Genomic DNA, 15,310 nt, shown 5'->3' on the forward strand with positions numbered 1-15,310 from the left:
GTTGTCTTGTTTTTTTAATACCACTTAATCTAAAAATCCCACTACCAGACATTTATTCAAAAGATATGAAAATAGGTCTACACAGAAATCTGCATTGAAATTATAAACAACTTTATTAATATCACCCCAAGCGAGAAACAGCCCAAACATCCACCAACTGCCAAATCAACTGGCAGATGGCCCACAGCCCACGTTCTGAGAACACCACTAATGTCTGTGTTCACTCAAGTACATTCACTGAACATAATTTCTGAACTGAGTATTTCACAGAGCTGGGTACATAACGGCCAAAAATCTGCTCCCTAGAGAGTCTGGGAGAGCTGGCAATGGGACCCAAACAAACAAAAATAATAACAACAAAAAAGATGTGCACTGCTGCTTAAATTTGTTAGGTTGCCTCTGTTTTAGAAACTGCACGTGTGTATCATGCTATGTTCCTATTGATGTTACGACCAATTACCAAAAATGTACTGGCTTAGAAAAGACTTTAAAAAACAACACTGATGCATTATCTTATATCCTGGGTATCTTCATTTCTTCTGGAGAGCCTAAGTGGGTGTTATGGTTTGGATCTAGATGTTCCCCCAAAGCTTTATGTGGTCATAGTGTTTTTTCAGAGGTGGCGGAATCTAGAATATGTGATTGATTCATAGTGCAATGCTGAGATGAAGGGTGTGAGTGCTACAACCACCCAAGGATGGGTAGCCTGCATACAATGTAAGGGGCAGAAAGTCTTGTTGCTTGCTTACTGCTTTTGCTGTCTTCCACTACAAATTGCTTCCCCTAGGGGCCGGGGAGATGGCTCAGTGGAATAAGCGCTTCCCTGGCAAGCGCAAGGGCCTGAGTTCAATCCCCGGTTCTACCAAAAAAAAAAAAAAAGGAAGTAGATTTAAAAATACTTGGCTGACCTTATCAGACACAAAAGTTACAGTTCTTGTTATATAGGTCTTGCTATATCTTGGTCTTAACCATCCAGCAGAAAAGTATAAAAACGAAGTATATATAGTAAATCCATATTAATATGATGAGCTATAAAAGGCTCATAGTAACTTCTGAGGATAACCCACTAATATTATAGACTGCTAGACAGTGTTAGATTGTTTAGTTGAATTCAAACACCTATAGTATTTAGATGCCAATGGAATATTCACCTCTGACAGGACAAAAAAAAAGATACAAAGGAAAGATCATTTTGTATTTATATATACAAAATAGTTAGGATAGGTTTACAGCTACTTTGACTTAATTCAGTGAGAAGAAAGAGGTGTAACAGTGTTTGGAAAGAATATCCTGTCTGCTTCTTGTGCTAAGGATAACCACTAAGAAGATAACAATGTACAATGTATTGATTATCAAAACTGTCCTATTAATCAGCTGTGAAACTGTCTCATTTATATTTATTTCTCAATAAAAAATAAAATTAAAAAAAAACAAATTGCTGCCCCTCTGCCATGTGCCACTCTGCCTTGGAGCCAGCTGATTATAGACTAAAAACCCCTACAAACTCTGAGCTAAATAAACCCTTCTCCCATTTACCTCTGGGTGGCAAGTATTCTTTCTCAGCAATGAGAGAAAAGTAAGATAGAGAGAATCCATTCCCTAGCCTTTTTCAGCATTTAAAGGTTGCCTGCATTCCTCGGCTTTTGCCTTGCTCTGATCTTCAGGCCAGAAATGGCCAGTGGAGTCTACTGCACACTGCGACATTCCAATTCTTCTCCCTCCTTCTTTCACTTGATAGAACTCTTACTCCCACTTAAATAATCTAGGAAATCACCTTACCTTAAGATTCTTAATTTAATCACATCTGCAAAATGCTTTTGGCCATGTATAGTAACATACAGCAGTCTAGAAGTCTAGGGTTAAGACATCTTTATGGAAGCTACTAACCCTTTAAATACATTTCCCTTAGCAAAATCTAAACACGATCAGATTTTTTTTTTTTAAATCACACATCAGTTTTCAAACTCTGATTTAAAAACAGCAAGATCACATTTTCTTATGGTCCAACAGGCTAAAGAAGTCAGTTCATTAACATAATCATATAAAATGATAAAGTTACATATGATTGCCTGAGATAACACTGCTTTCTTTTGCATCCTTCTCAATTCTCTTGGATGACTGGAAACAACTATTAAAAGGTAGCTACTTTTTTGCACATGCACAAAATTTTTTTCCCCACAGGTTTTACTGTTGAGGATTAGTGCTTTAAAAATAAGAAAGACTCAGTGTTGAAAATACAACTCAGTGGTAGAATACTGGCCCCACTTGCCTGAGTTCCTTTCCCAACACCACAAAGAAAACAAAAGTAAGATCCAATGATCATGTATACTTTGTACAATGAGATACAAAGAAAATGAAAGTGGGCCTATAGATCTCACAACTGAATAACCATTGTTAAATTTTTAAAAGTACCAAAGCATACCTGGATAAGATTGGAAATTTTAATACACGATCCATCCTTCTTCTTTGGTGAAGTTCATGTTCAACTTTTTTGCTCATATTTTTTTCTATTATTAAATTGTAAACATTTTTGTTTTAATTTCAAGTTTATTATGTTTTACAAATATCTCTTTCCTGGTCTGTTGTCATCTTCATAGCAAAATTTTTTGAAACCTTAAACTTTTGAATGTCTTTTTCTAGACTACCATTTTTTTCCTTTATGAGTCAGGTTTTTTGAGCCATAAGAAAACTTTGCTTAAGTAAGACCCCAAAGATTTTCCCTTACATTTTATTTAAAAACATCAACATACAATCTAGGACATTTTGTACAAATGAAATATTGTCTAATGTCTGCTAACCAGCACACTCACTACTGCTAGCTAGCCAGATGTAGCACTGTAACCTAGACACACAGCCAGTACAAGCAAAGAGCTGCATCTAAAGTTTTAATTTAGTGTTACTTGGCTACTACATGGAATAGGAAATTCCAGATATGTTATAGCTTTAGATCTGGTCTGTGGTACATTTTTCTTAATTTTGTAAATGCAGTATGTCAAAGCTCCTTCTGTAAAATATGGATACCCAGTCATTCTAGTACTGCATATTACAAAGACTTTTCTCTAATGAGGTATCTTGGCACTTTTGTCAAAAATCAAGTTGATCAAGCCTGTGTGAGTCTATGTCTTGATCTTCTTGTGTTTCCCTACCAGTGTGCTTATCAATTCTCCAATATCAGATTGCCTTTATATAAGCCTAACTGATGGTCTTGAGCTAGGGAGCCAAGACCACACAATGGGAAAAGGACAGTCTCTTGGACAGGTGGTGCTGTGACTACCAAACACGTACACATAAATTGACACTGCACCCTTAGACCATACACAAAAAAAGTCAGCTCTAAATGAATTAAAGGCTTGAAATTAAGAAATGAAACTATTAAAGTTCTAAAAGAAAACAAAGGGAAAGTTTCATGGCTTTGCCTGGGCAATGATTTCTTCAGTAAGACATCAAAAGTACAGACAACAAAAACAAAAATAGGTAAATGAGTTTGCACTAAAATAATCTTTCTGTAAGGGGCTGACAAGATACTCAGTGGATTAAGCACCTGCTTAGGCAAGTGCAGGGATCAGGGTTTGATCCCTGGCACAACATTCCCCGCCGTCTCCACCTCTAGGCATGCTGAGCCAGCCACTGAAACTGGGCGTGGTGGCACATACCTGTAATCCCATCACTGGGAAGGCTGAAAACAGGAGGGTCACTCTGAGTCTGAGCTGCATAATGAGACCCTGTATCAAATATATTAATTTAAAAACAAAAAAACTTTCTGTGCAGCAAACAACAAAAAGGCAAAGTACAAAAAAGCAGAACAGGGCTGGAGAGATGGCTCAGTGGTCTAAAGCACCTACTTGGAACAAGCTTGGCAAAGCACAGGGACTGCAGTTCGATCCCCCAGCACCACATGCCAGCCAGCCCCGCCCCCTGGTGGGCTGAGCTGGCCACACACACACACACACACACACACACACTAAATAGATGTAAAAAAAATAAAAATAAAAAAATATTTAAAAAAAGCAAAACATATTTGCAAGCCAAAAATATGGGATTAATATCTACAATATAAACAACTCCAACAACACAATAGCAAAACAAAAAGACAAATTTAAAATGGACATTTGAATAGACATTTATTCATTGAAGACAGACAAATAGCCAACAGGTACATGCAAAGATGTTTAACATCACTAATCAACATGGAAATAAAAATCAAAACCACAATAAGAGACTATTTCACACATATCAGGATAGCCTATAGCCAGATGTACTGGCACATAGTAATCCCAGTAATCCCAGTACTCCAAAGGGTGAGGGAGGAGGATCAAGAATTCAAGGCTACCCTGAGCTACATAGTGAGCTCCTAACTCCAAAATACAAAAAAATAAGAACAAAGCAAAAAGGAAATGAATGTTGGCAATGTTGTAAATAAGTTGCAGTCTGTGTGCACTGCTGGTAGCATACAAGACTTCCAGTTTATTCAAAAGAATTAAAATCATGACCCACAAGGGACATCTGTATTCCCATGCTAATTATACTGTTGGTTATAATAACTAAGAACTATTTACTGATAGATAAATAGGGGAAGAAACTCTGAGAAATAGACAGATGGGTAGACAGCTTCTTTTGAAAAAAAAAAAACCTTTTAATAACCAGATACAAGAATAAGTTCTAGTGGGATCTGGAAGTTGCTGGACTAAAGGCAGCCAGTGCTCACAATTCCTACAAGATATTAATCCAATCCAACAGATTCAAACCTCTGTGAGGAGATAGGGGGACCACAAGTATGGTGAACTAACTAAGGGTCAACTTGTAACAAGCTGAACTGAATCAGGGTATTCTGGGTGCAAAAGGCCCACCTGAGGATTGCTGCCAACAGCATTTCGTGCTGTGGAGAACTGGAGGGGAAGACGGTGTGCTGCTGATTCTCCTGGAGAAGCCTGTCGTGCTGGCTCTCCTGATATGGGCTCAGCTATTCTCACAGTCACGGGAGCTTGGGTCCTCATTATTGCTGAAGATGGCTGTAATTCTTTTCAGGAGAGCTCTGGTCCTTCCCTTGTGTGTTTTTGGCTCCAGTGCAGATCCCTCAGCCTGCTAGCACAGATCCATCATTCCACTGGAGCAGACTTTCTAGCTTCCACCACTGAACTTTGGACCTTTCCACTGCAGATCCTTGATACAGATTTGCATGAGATACGGCTGTGGCTCTAGGCCTCCAGCCCGACTCATGAAGGACACTGTCATGGGCTCTAGGTCTTCAACTGAACTTGTGCAGGACATGGGATCCATGGCTACAGTTGGATTCTTTGTCTCTAGTGTGTGGACAGATCTTCCACACTGTTCTACATTTGACTTTTTGGGTGAAATATTATAAAATCTTCCTACGAATGATGTGTCATGTATGATATCTATTTCCTTACAAACCCTAACTACAACAATATAAAGTCACTGGGTAGCAAATTGAGTGAACTAGCATCCAGGAAAAACACAGATATATTCCTATTTACAAAGCAACACAAGCAATGCACCACAGCACTAAATGGACAGCAGCTCAGTAAGGAAAAAGGGGGGATCACTCTAGGATAGCAATGAAAGAAAAGAATTCAGCATGTTCTTGTGAGTTGTAACCTTGCTACTAGACAGAGACAGAGCCTAAGCAGAGAAGAGGTCTGAATTCACTGAAATAAAGATGAAGATGCTAATTTCCCTCAGAATTCAGACAGGGTCATGTCAGGGAGGTATCTTTCTAGTTTCCCCTTCTCCTGCCTCAGTAGAACAAGCAGGAGACTAAAAGAACCGAAGCAAGAAGCCACCTTTAGTAACTTCCTCTGCCTTGGCAGGTGGCAGAAAAGCCTCACATATTTTATCCTTTAAGATGCAACTGGGCCTGGGAGATAGCTCAGCTACATAAGTTAGCTACCTGAGAAGCGCAAGGTCCTGAATTCAATCTCTGGTACAAAAAAAAACCCAAAAGAAACAGAAAACATGCAACTGCCTCCCCATTCAAGGGAAGCAGTGGACACCAACCTTAACAGATATCCTGAGGAAAAAAAAGACTATTACATGACAAAACTAAAATCATGGTATTGTGTGAAATGCTCCAGCACTCAGGCCAAGAGAGAGTGAACTCCAAGCTGAGTCTCACTAGCGTAGACAGACATTGAAAATCAATGGGGCAATTTGAATACTGTGACAGGAAAGAGGTCTGCCATCTGCACCAGAGGCTGTCTGATTCAGTGGGAGGCTGGATGCCTGCCATTTCTAATCCCAGCATGAATTTTACACACCCAGCCCTCCAACAATAATCCTTGTCAGTTTCATTAAGAAGCTTGAAGAGTATGAGTTCCCTGTCTCCTCTCATGGTCTCACACTATGTGGTTGTTAATCCATCTGGCCCTGGGCTTGTCTTCGTTGGTAGTATTTTTATTGCTGCCTCAATTGCATTGACAATGGATTATTCAGAGTTTTTATATATTCTTAATTTTGTCTTGGCAATTCACATGTATGTAGGAATCTATCCTTCTGGATTCTTCAATTTACTGAACTACATGTTTTCAATATTGTTATTAATAATCTGTTGATGTCTGTTGTGATTTCACCTTTTTGTTTATAATTGCATTGATATGGGTCTTTTCTTTCTGTTTTTGGTAAGATGGATAAAGATTTGTCTGGTTTTTTTTAAATTCTCCTAAAGAACCAACTCTATAATTCACTGATTCTATGTTTATCTCAATTTCATTAATTTCTGCTCTGATCTTTATAATTTCACTCTCTGGATTTGGATTTGGATTTTTGTTTTTCTAGAACCTTGAGATGTACATTATCAGGTTAGTTTTTTGGATTTTCTCTGGGATTTTATTTTTATGTGGACATTCACAGCTATTAACTTTCTGTTAGGATGGTTTTCCTTGTGTCCACAGGTTCTGCTGTGTTGTACTAGCACTATAGTTTGAGTTTATGAATTAACTTCTTCCTTGACTTTTTCTGAGTCCCACTGATTATTCAAGGAGGCACTGTTAAGTCACCATGTGTTTCTGCCTTGGGTTTCTTTTGCTATTGATTTCTAGTTTCTTCACACTATGATCTTACAATATGTACTGCATAATATTGATACTTTTGTATTTAATCTAGTGTATTTTTATGTGGTCTATTATGGAAATAGTTCCACATGGAGAAAAATGTTTATTATGTTGTTTGGGGTATACCATTCTATAGATACCTATTAATTCCATTGGTTCAAAAGTGTAATTTAACTCCGGTATTTCATTGTGGAATTTTTAAAATTTTATTTTATTTTATTTTATTTTATTTTATTTGTGGTACTGGGGATTGAACTTAGGACCTTATGCTTGCCAGGCAAGTGCTTATTCTACTAAGCTATCTCCCCAGCCTGACCTGCTTACTTATGACAGATATGAAGTTCTCCTATTATCATTGTGTTGATGTATATCTGATATTTTATGTTCAACAGAGCTTATTTTATGCAGTTGGATGTACTGATGTTTAGTGCCTATATATTTATAATTGTTAGCTATTCCTGTAGAATTAAATTATTCTCTTAACCAATATGTAGTGATGTTCTTCGCCTCTTCTAATAACTTTTGGCTTGAAGTCCTCTTCGTTCGTTCGTTCGTTCTTTCTTTCTTTTATTTTATTTTATTTTTTTTTTCCACTCCGAGTGCCTTCAGGGCAGGTTTGGCTGCCTTGAGTTGTGGGGATCAAACCACAGCAACCTGAGCCTTACTGCTTTGTTGAAGCAGCCACTTAAAGAACTGAGCTAAGGGGCAGGCCCCCTATTCGTTCTTTCTTTCTTTCTTTTGGGACAGGCCCCCTATTCTTTCGTTCGTTCGTTCTTTCTTTCTTTCTTTCTTTCTTTCTTTCTTTCTTTCTTTCTTTCTTTTCCTTCCCATGTATTTGGTACAGGGTCTCACTATGCAGCTCAAATTTTCAGCATCCCCAGCAATGAGGTTACAGGTGTGCACCACCACGCCTGGTCTCAGTGGCAGGCTCAGCATGCCCAGGGGCAGGGCTGGTGTGGCATATGGTGCTGGGGATCAAAACTGGGTTCCTGTGCTTGCCTAAGCAGGCGCTTAGTCTGCTAAGCTATCTTGCCGGCCCTTTGAAGTTCACTTTCGCTGAAAATAGAGTATCTGCTCTTGCTTATTTCCAATTTCTATTTCATGGAGTATTGTTTCTATACTTTGACTTTTAGACTATGAATTTTTTAGGATTAAATGTGTTTTCTGTATGTAGTATACTAATAGGTTGTGTTTTTTGATGCAACGTAATATCTATGTCTTTTGAATGAACAGTATTCTACCAGTATCTTCTGTAAGCTCACTGATCATTCTGTTCAGTTATTTTTTATTTATTTATTTTTTATTTTTTGCTCCGAATGCCCTCAGGGGTGGTTTGGCTGGCTGGAGTGTTGTGGCTAAGAGTTATTATTGAGTGTTATTTCTGTCATGTTATTTTCTTATTGCTATTTCTTTTTTTCCTTTGTATTTAACTGCTTACCCCCGTATATTCATGCCATGAGACTTTTTGTTGGCTTCATAGTCTCTTCCTAGGAATATTAAGAATTTTTTGGAGTAATATGGCTAGTGGTAATTTCTTAAGGTTCTCTTTATCATGGGATGTCCCTATTCCTCCATTACTTTTGAAAGATTGAATGCATTTTGCAGGATATATTAGTCTGGATTGGAAGAGTTTTTTTAGTGAAAGTGATTTGAAACACTTTGCTGTAAGTTCTCTGGCCTTTAAGTTTTGTGTTGAGAAGTCTGCTATAATTCTAATGTGCTTACATTTATAAGGGATTTGTTGCCTTTCTCTAACAGCCTTTAAGATTCTGTCCTTATACTGGACTTTCAGGATTTTAACAGCGATATGCTGAGGAGATATTTTCTGATCATGGCTATTTGGGGTCCTATATGCCTCACTTATTTGAATGTTATATTAAGAATATACATATAAGTCTAAAAAATATCTATATGGGGAGAAAGCATGTATAGAATAGAAAATGGGTAAATAGGAAGTAGGACAAATTCCAAATAATTCTCTAAATTATTCCACTGTTGCAAAAATATTTTAATACATAGGCTATTTTGTTTATACTAGTAGTTTCTCTTCACTCACTAAAGAGAAAGTTTTGTGCTTTTATTTGTTCCTTCTTTGTAAAAGAATGTCTTTTTTGTCTATGACTTATATTCTAAGTAACATTTTGGCCATCCTTATAAAATGATGATACACAGTATAATGAATATTGTTATTCTCTAATTATTTTGTGATGAAACTTCATTTTTTCATGGAAATAAAAAGAGTACTTTAATATTTACTTATATTACATTAAAATAAAAAAGGACAAAAATGTTACACATTTGGTTCCCAAATTTAAAAAATTCTTTCCCCATACTTCAAATTTTTTCTATTATTTCTGAAGACAGGATTTCTTTACCATTCACAGTCTACTGCTTTTTCAATAATTCTAATTATGCTGGATTAGTCCTCTTTATATCATCTAGCAATCATCGGATCCATTTTCCAAGTTCATTGTTGGTTTTAAGGTATTTCTTAATAAACAGTCATCTGTATCAGCCCTATCTTCTAGTCTAACACTTTGTCCTCCCACTGGTCATTTTTGTTGCCCATAATTTTAATATAATTTTTATTTATTTATTTTATTTTATTTTTTACAGAACGGGGGATTGAACTCAGACCTTTGCACTTGCCAGGGAAGCATTTATTCTACTGGGCTATCTCCCGGCCCCTCTCAATATAATTTTTTATTTCCTAGATTTCTGATTGGTACCTTTTACATCTACTCTAATGCTTTGCTAACCTGTTCATCAATGTTTTGTATCATTTTGTTAGCTCTGCTATACTTCTACCAGTATCTTCTGTAAGCTCACTGATCATTCTGTTCATTAAAAGATGATATAGTTATATATCATCTGAGCACTTTATCAATCTCTCCTCTATTATTATCCACATAATTCAGCTTTTTGACTTTTGATTCTCTCTACCACCAAAACCCTTATACCAGCTTTGGGACAGTTAAAAGTTTTGGGTGACATTTTGTGGCCTTGTCATCTCATATTTCTAGTGGATTTATATGAGTGAGGAGGTCTGTGAGTCAATTATAATGGAAAGATTTTCTTGCTAGTATAAAGACTTTCAGTTAGTGTCTGCTTTCCTAAATGCACTCTGGGCATAGGTCTTTCTATAGGTCTTTCTGTCTGTTCTGATAGCCAATCACCTGTGGTAATTTGAGAGGGGAAGATGCAGTATAATTGGCTTAGCACCTAGTACCCCAGAAATGAATCACAGTTATTGGTGACATTAGGACAAACCAAGTATTGGTATAAAGTAAAAACCGGTTAATCATAACAACTATGCTACCTTGGCAATAGCAGCAAATTCACAAAAACCATAGAGTGAAAGACAAAATGGTTATTGATATACCATAAGAACCAGAAAAGCTGGACTTCCAGGAAGATGACACAGTGATAACTAGCAACAAAACAGGATTTCCAAGATTTAGAACCCAGACACTGGAAAATAATAACCCAAGGAAGAAAAAGAGAAGGTGGAGTCCTGGGATCCAGGAAGGATCTGATGGGAGAGCTGTGGCCTAAAGAGAAACTGAAGAAACAGAACATAATGTGAAAAATGGAAGGAATAAACTGTACTCTCCCTGGCTCCTGGTTTTTGGTTTACAAGAAGGGAAACTGATTCTCCATGAGATGAAGTACAGCTAGGAGTCTCCAAAACTCTTTAGGGAGAAACAGTGGTGGAATGGACCAGAAGGTCCAGAGATGTGTAATAGTTGATAAAGGACCCCAGCCCAAGAGTGTACCTATCAGATCTCCTGAAATGAGTGCTCCTATACCATACAAGAAACCAGCTGAGGAGACTAGGACAAGAGTGGTGACAGGCTGGCTTTATTCCAGTGCTCCCAACTTCATATTCCCACGAGGATTGGATGAGGGTCAGCTACAGGAAATTATGTGTAGTTAGGGAGATATGGTCAGGCCAGCAAGAAACACCCTGAGTATTTTAAACTAAACTACACAGGCCCCACCTCTAGAGCCACAGACCAGGATCAGCCTGAGCCCTTAGCAAATTTTAAACCTAATTTTACTGCCTCCTTGCTGGGGGCTATATCCAGTGTGGACCTCAGTTTTGACTGCCTTTCTTGTCTATCCATGAGAGTAGGGATGTGTCTTGAAGCAGTGGAAACTGACCCAAAACTACTCCAGGACATAACCAAATATTTGAAGTCAGTATTTTTGTTGTTGTTGTTTTTTTGTTTTCCGGAACCTGGTATTGAACTCAGGACCCCAGTGCTACCAGGCAAGCACTTATTCTACTGAGTTATCTCCCTGGACATTTTTGTTTCGCTTTTTGTTCATTTGGTTTGTTTTTCTCTTTGCTTTTTTTTTTTTTTTTTTTAAGGGTGAGATTTGTTTAAGGTGTTTCATTTTATTTTGTTCTGGACTTTTTTCCCCTTTTCTTTCCTTTTTTCTTTATTCTTCACCACTTTCCTGAGGATTTAGTAATCTTCCTTTGTACCCTGCCTTGTCTCTAATCTCTTTTCCTTTTCTATTTTTTCTTCTTCTTCTTTTTAATTTTTCTCCTCTTACATATTTCTCTCTTACCTTCACTCAATATAATTTCACTTTTTTCTCCTTTTCCTTAGAAATTTGTCTTACATTTATCTAATTTTAAAGATAGCCTCCTTCTACTTCCCAATAAGATCCTCAGTAGTGACCCTTGCCAGAGTTCTTCTGAGTACCGGCCGCCAATCCTCACCTGGAAGATGGCTGAGGGGACCTAGTAGGCCTAGCCCTATCCTACCCCTCACCTTTGCTGGAGTTCTGAGTCCCAGTCATCCATCCTCACCCAGATAACTTACAGGGAGACCTGGTAGGCCTAAACACACCAATCCCTCACTATCAACTGAGCCCAGCCACCCAATATCACCAAAGAAGACTAAAGCAGGTGCCCAGAAGACCTCCAAAGGGACCACAGGAGCCTTGTTGAGCCCAACTCTGCATTGACTCACCACCAGGAAAGCCTTGAAGAACTTTGCCCTGCACTCACCATCATCAGATCCTTCTAGAGCTTGAGATTTGCCCTCCCCCACACCAAGATGGATGCCACATCAAATTCTCACTCTCCTAAGAGCCCTGCTCACCTACACCCTGCCTCCTGACCATGGATGCACAGTCAAGGAGAAAGATGGGCATTTCAAAAGTGACAAAAGGGAGGATAAAAAGGCACTCGTAGAACACTGGCTCACTCAAAATAAGTCCAGGAGACAAGGTCATAGAACTTGAAAGTCACACACCTGAAATTTCTGAGAAGATAGCAATGGAAGTAAAGAAACAACAGGCTATGGAGGAAATCAGATCAGAAATAATCTCTCGGGTAAAAAAGAAATGACAACAATTATGAAAGAACTAGAATGTACAAAACAGATTCCAACAGATATCCAGGACATGAACAATTCCACTGAAAGCTGGCAAGGGCTGGCCAGACAGCTCAGCGGACTAACGCACCTGCTTAAGCCAAGTGCACTGGCCTATATTTCATTTCTGCCCTAGGGCATGCTGAGAGGGCGATTGAGACTGGGCATGGTGGTGCATGCCTATAACCCCAGAACTTGCGAGGCTGAAAGCAGGAGAATCACTGTGAGTCCAATCTGTGTAGCGAGACCCTGTAGACCCTGTACCAAATACCAAAAAAGAGAGGGAGGGAGGGAGGGGGGGGAAGAGAGAGAGAGAGAGAGAGAGAGAGAGAGAGAGAGAGAGAGAGAGAAGAAAAGAAAAAATGAAAAAAGAAAGAAAGCTGGCAAAACCACTTGAAAAAAAGATAGAATTTCAGACCTTGAAGACAGCATTGCAGCTAGTGAACCTGAAAGGAAACATATCACAAAAATAACAAGGAACTAGTAAATAACAATACAACAGCTGCAAGATGATGCAATGTAAAATTAATAGGTATTAACAAAACAAATGAGTTAACACAAATGACATAAAAAGATTATTTGCAGAAGTAGTAGCAGATGGCTTCCCTGTGCCTGTGGAACCTCTCCAGACCAAAACCCAGACAAGCTGTATGAATGAGACCCTCTACCACATCCTCGGGACCCTTCCACTCCTCTGGAGCCCCACCCCCAAACCCTCCAAGTGAGAACTTCTGCAACACTCTCGGGACCCCCAGATCCAGCCCTGGGCCAGGGGTACAACAGAGGGGCACCACAGGTTCACTGTTGCGCCAGGGGGGCACAACAGGTTCACTTTCAAGGCCTGCAGCAGGAAGGAGCTGAACACAACAGCTAGACCCAAGCCAAGCATAACTGGATAAACTCAAACTTAATAGATCTGCACCAGAATTTCAGCACCTGCTAAGGTTGTAACTGCACCAAAGCTCTACACCAAAGGTCACAGGTCAATGCTATATGAAATGACAAAGAGAAGAAGCAAAATGCAATCTAAAGCCTCCAGCCCACCCAGAACAAGAGCAGAGGACACTAGCTCAGCTGAAATGTATGAATTAATAGTGTCAGAAGTAAAGAAACAACAGCAGAAAGGTATAGAGGAATTCAGAACAGAATTAATTTCTGAAATAAAAAAAGAAATCTCTGAATTCATAGCATCTGAAGTAAAGAATTGAATACAGAAACATATGGAGGAATCCCAATCTGAAAAAACTCTGCAGTGAAAGATTAACTGTTTCTAAAGAAGACATTGATAAAAAAAAATAAGAGGAGATTAGAAAAATGATGGATTCCTTGAATAAGCAATACAGGAAAGAAATAGATCAAATGAAGCAGAGTCAAAGAGATATAGAGGAACTTAAAATCTCAATCACAAGCCTGCAAAACCGTATGAGTGAAAGTGAAGACAGAGTTTCAGAACTTGAAGATGCTGGTGCAGCTAATGAGAAGGTAAGAAAGGATCTCTTAAAAACAACTAGGATGCAGGAAAAAATAATCCACCACCTGCAAGATGATGCAAAGATGAACATTGGGAGACTAATAGGCATCCATGAGAAAGATGGAGTCAATACAAATGATATAAAAAGAATATGGGCAGAAGTAATAGCAGAAAACTTCCCAAATATGAGGAAACAATCTGACATTCAGGTAACCAAAGCATACAGAATGCCAAATAATTTCAACCCAATTAGAAGTAGTAGCAGAAAATTTCCCAGGCATGAGAAAAGAATCTGACATAGTTAAGTGAGGCATTCAGAACTCCAGCAGACCACAATTAAAATAAATCTTTACGATGACCACATAGCTCAATAGAGTAAAGGTGCATGGACTGGGGTTCGGTCCCCAGCAGCCTTGCTGGCCCCACCTCCAGGGCACATTGACTGAGAGGCGATGGAGACTGGGCGTGGTGGCGCATACCTGTAATCACAGCACTTGGGAGGGTGAAAACAGGAGAATCACAAGGAGTCCGATCTACACAGTGAGACCCTGTAGACCCTGTACTAAATATATAAAAATATAAAGAAAGAAAATAACTTGCAACCCAGATTGATATACGCTGCAAAATTATCTATCAAATTCAACAGTGAGATAAGATCCTTTGATGACAATGAACAGCTGAAGAAATTCATGACCACAAAAATCAACAGTACAAAGAGAACTGAAAGAATTATAGGGCTGGGGAGACAGCTCTTCAATCTAAGCACTTGACTGACAAGCAAAAGGGCCCTAGTTGAAGCCTCAGAATCACATGCCATGCCAGCTGAAGAAACCCAGGCACACTGTGCCAGCCCTGAAACAGAGCATGGTGATGCATCCCTGTAATCCCAGCACTGGGAAGGCTGAGACAGGAGGATCACTATGAGTCTGAACTACATAGTGAGACCCTGTATCAAATAAAGGAAGAAAGAAAAAAATGTAAAAAAGAAAGATATTCTACAAAGAGACAGAAACAACCAGTTTCAAATACAATAACAGAAAGGAACTACCAGAGTAAGTAATTTCAAAGAGGGGAAAAGCACAGAATGCATAGTAGGAAAATAACATGACAAAGAAAAGTCAATACATATCAGTTATAGCCATCAATATAAAAACCTCAATTCACCAATCTAAAGTTGCACACTACCAGAGCAGATCAAGAAAAAAAAATCCAACAATATACTGTATGCAAGAAACACATTTAACTCAAAAAGAAAACAGTAGACTGAACATCAAAGGATGAGAAATAATACTCCATGGGACAGGAACCCCAAAAAAGCAGGTGCAGCTATTCCGGTTGCTGACAATGTCAACTTCAAAGAAAGGGGGATTAAGAGATTTTAA

This window comes from Octodon degus, unplaced genomic scaffold (genome assembly GCF_000260255.1).
Source record: "Octodon degus isolate 3935 unplaced genomic scaffold, OctDeg1.0 scaffold00030, whole genome shotgun sequence".
In the NCBI taxonomy this organism is placed as follows: Eukaryota; Metazoa; Chordata; class Mammalia; order Rodentia; family Octodontidae; genus Octodon; species Octodon degus.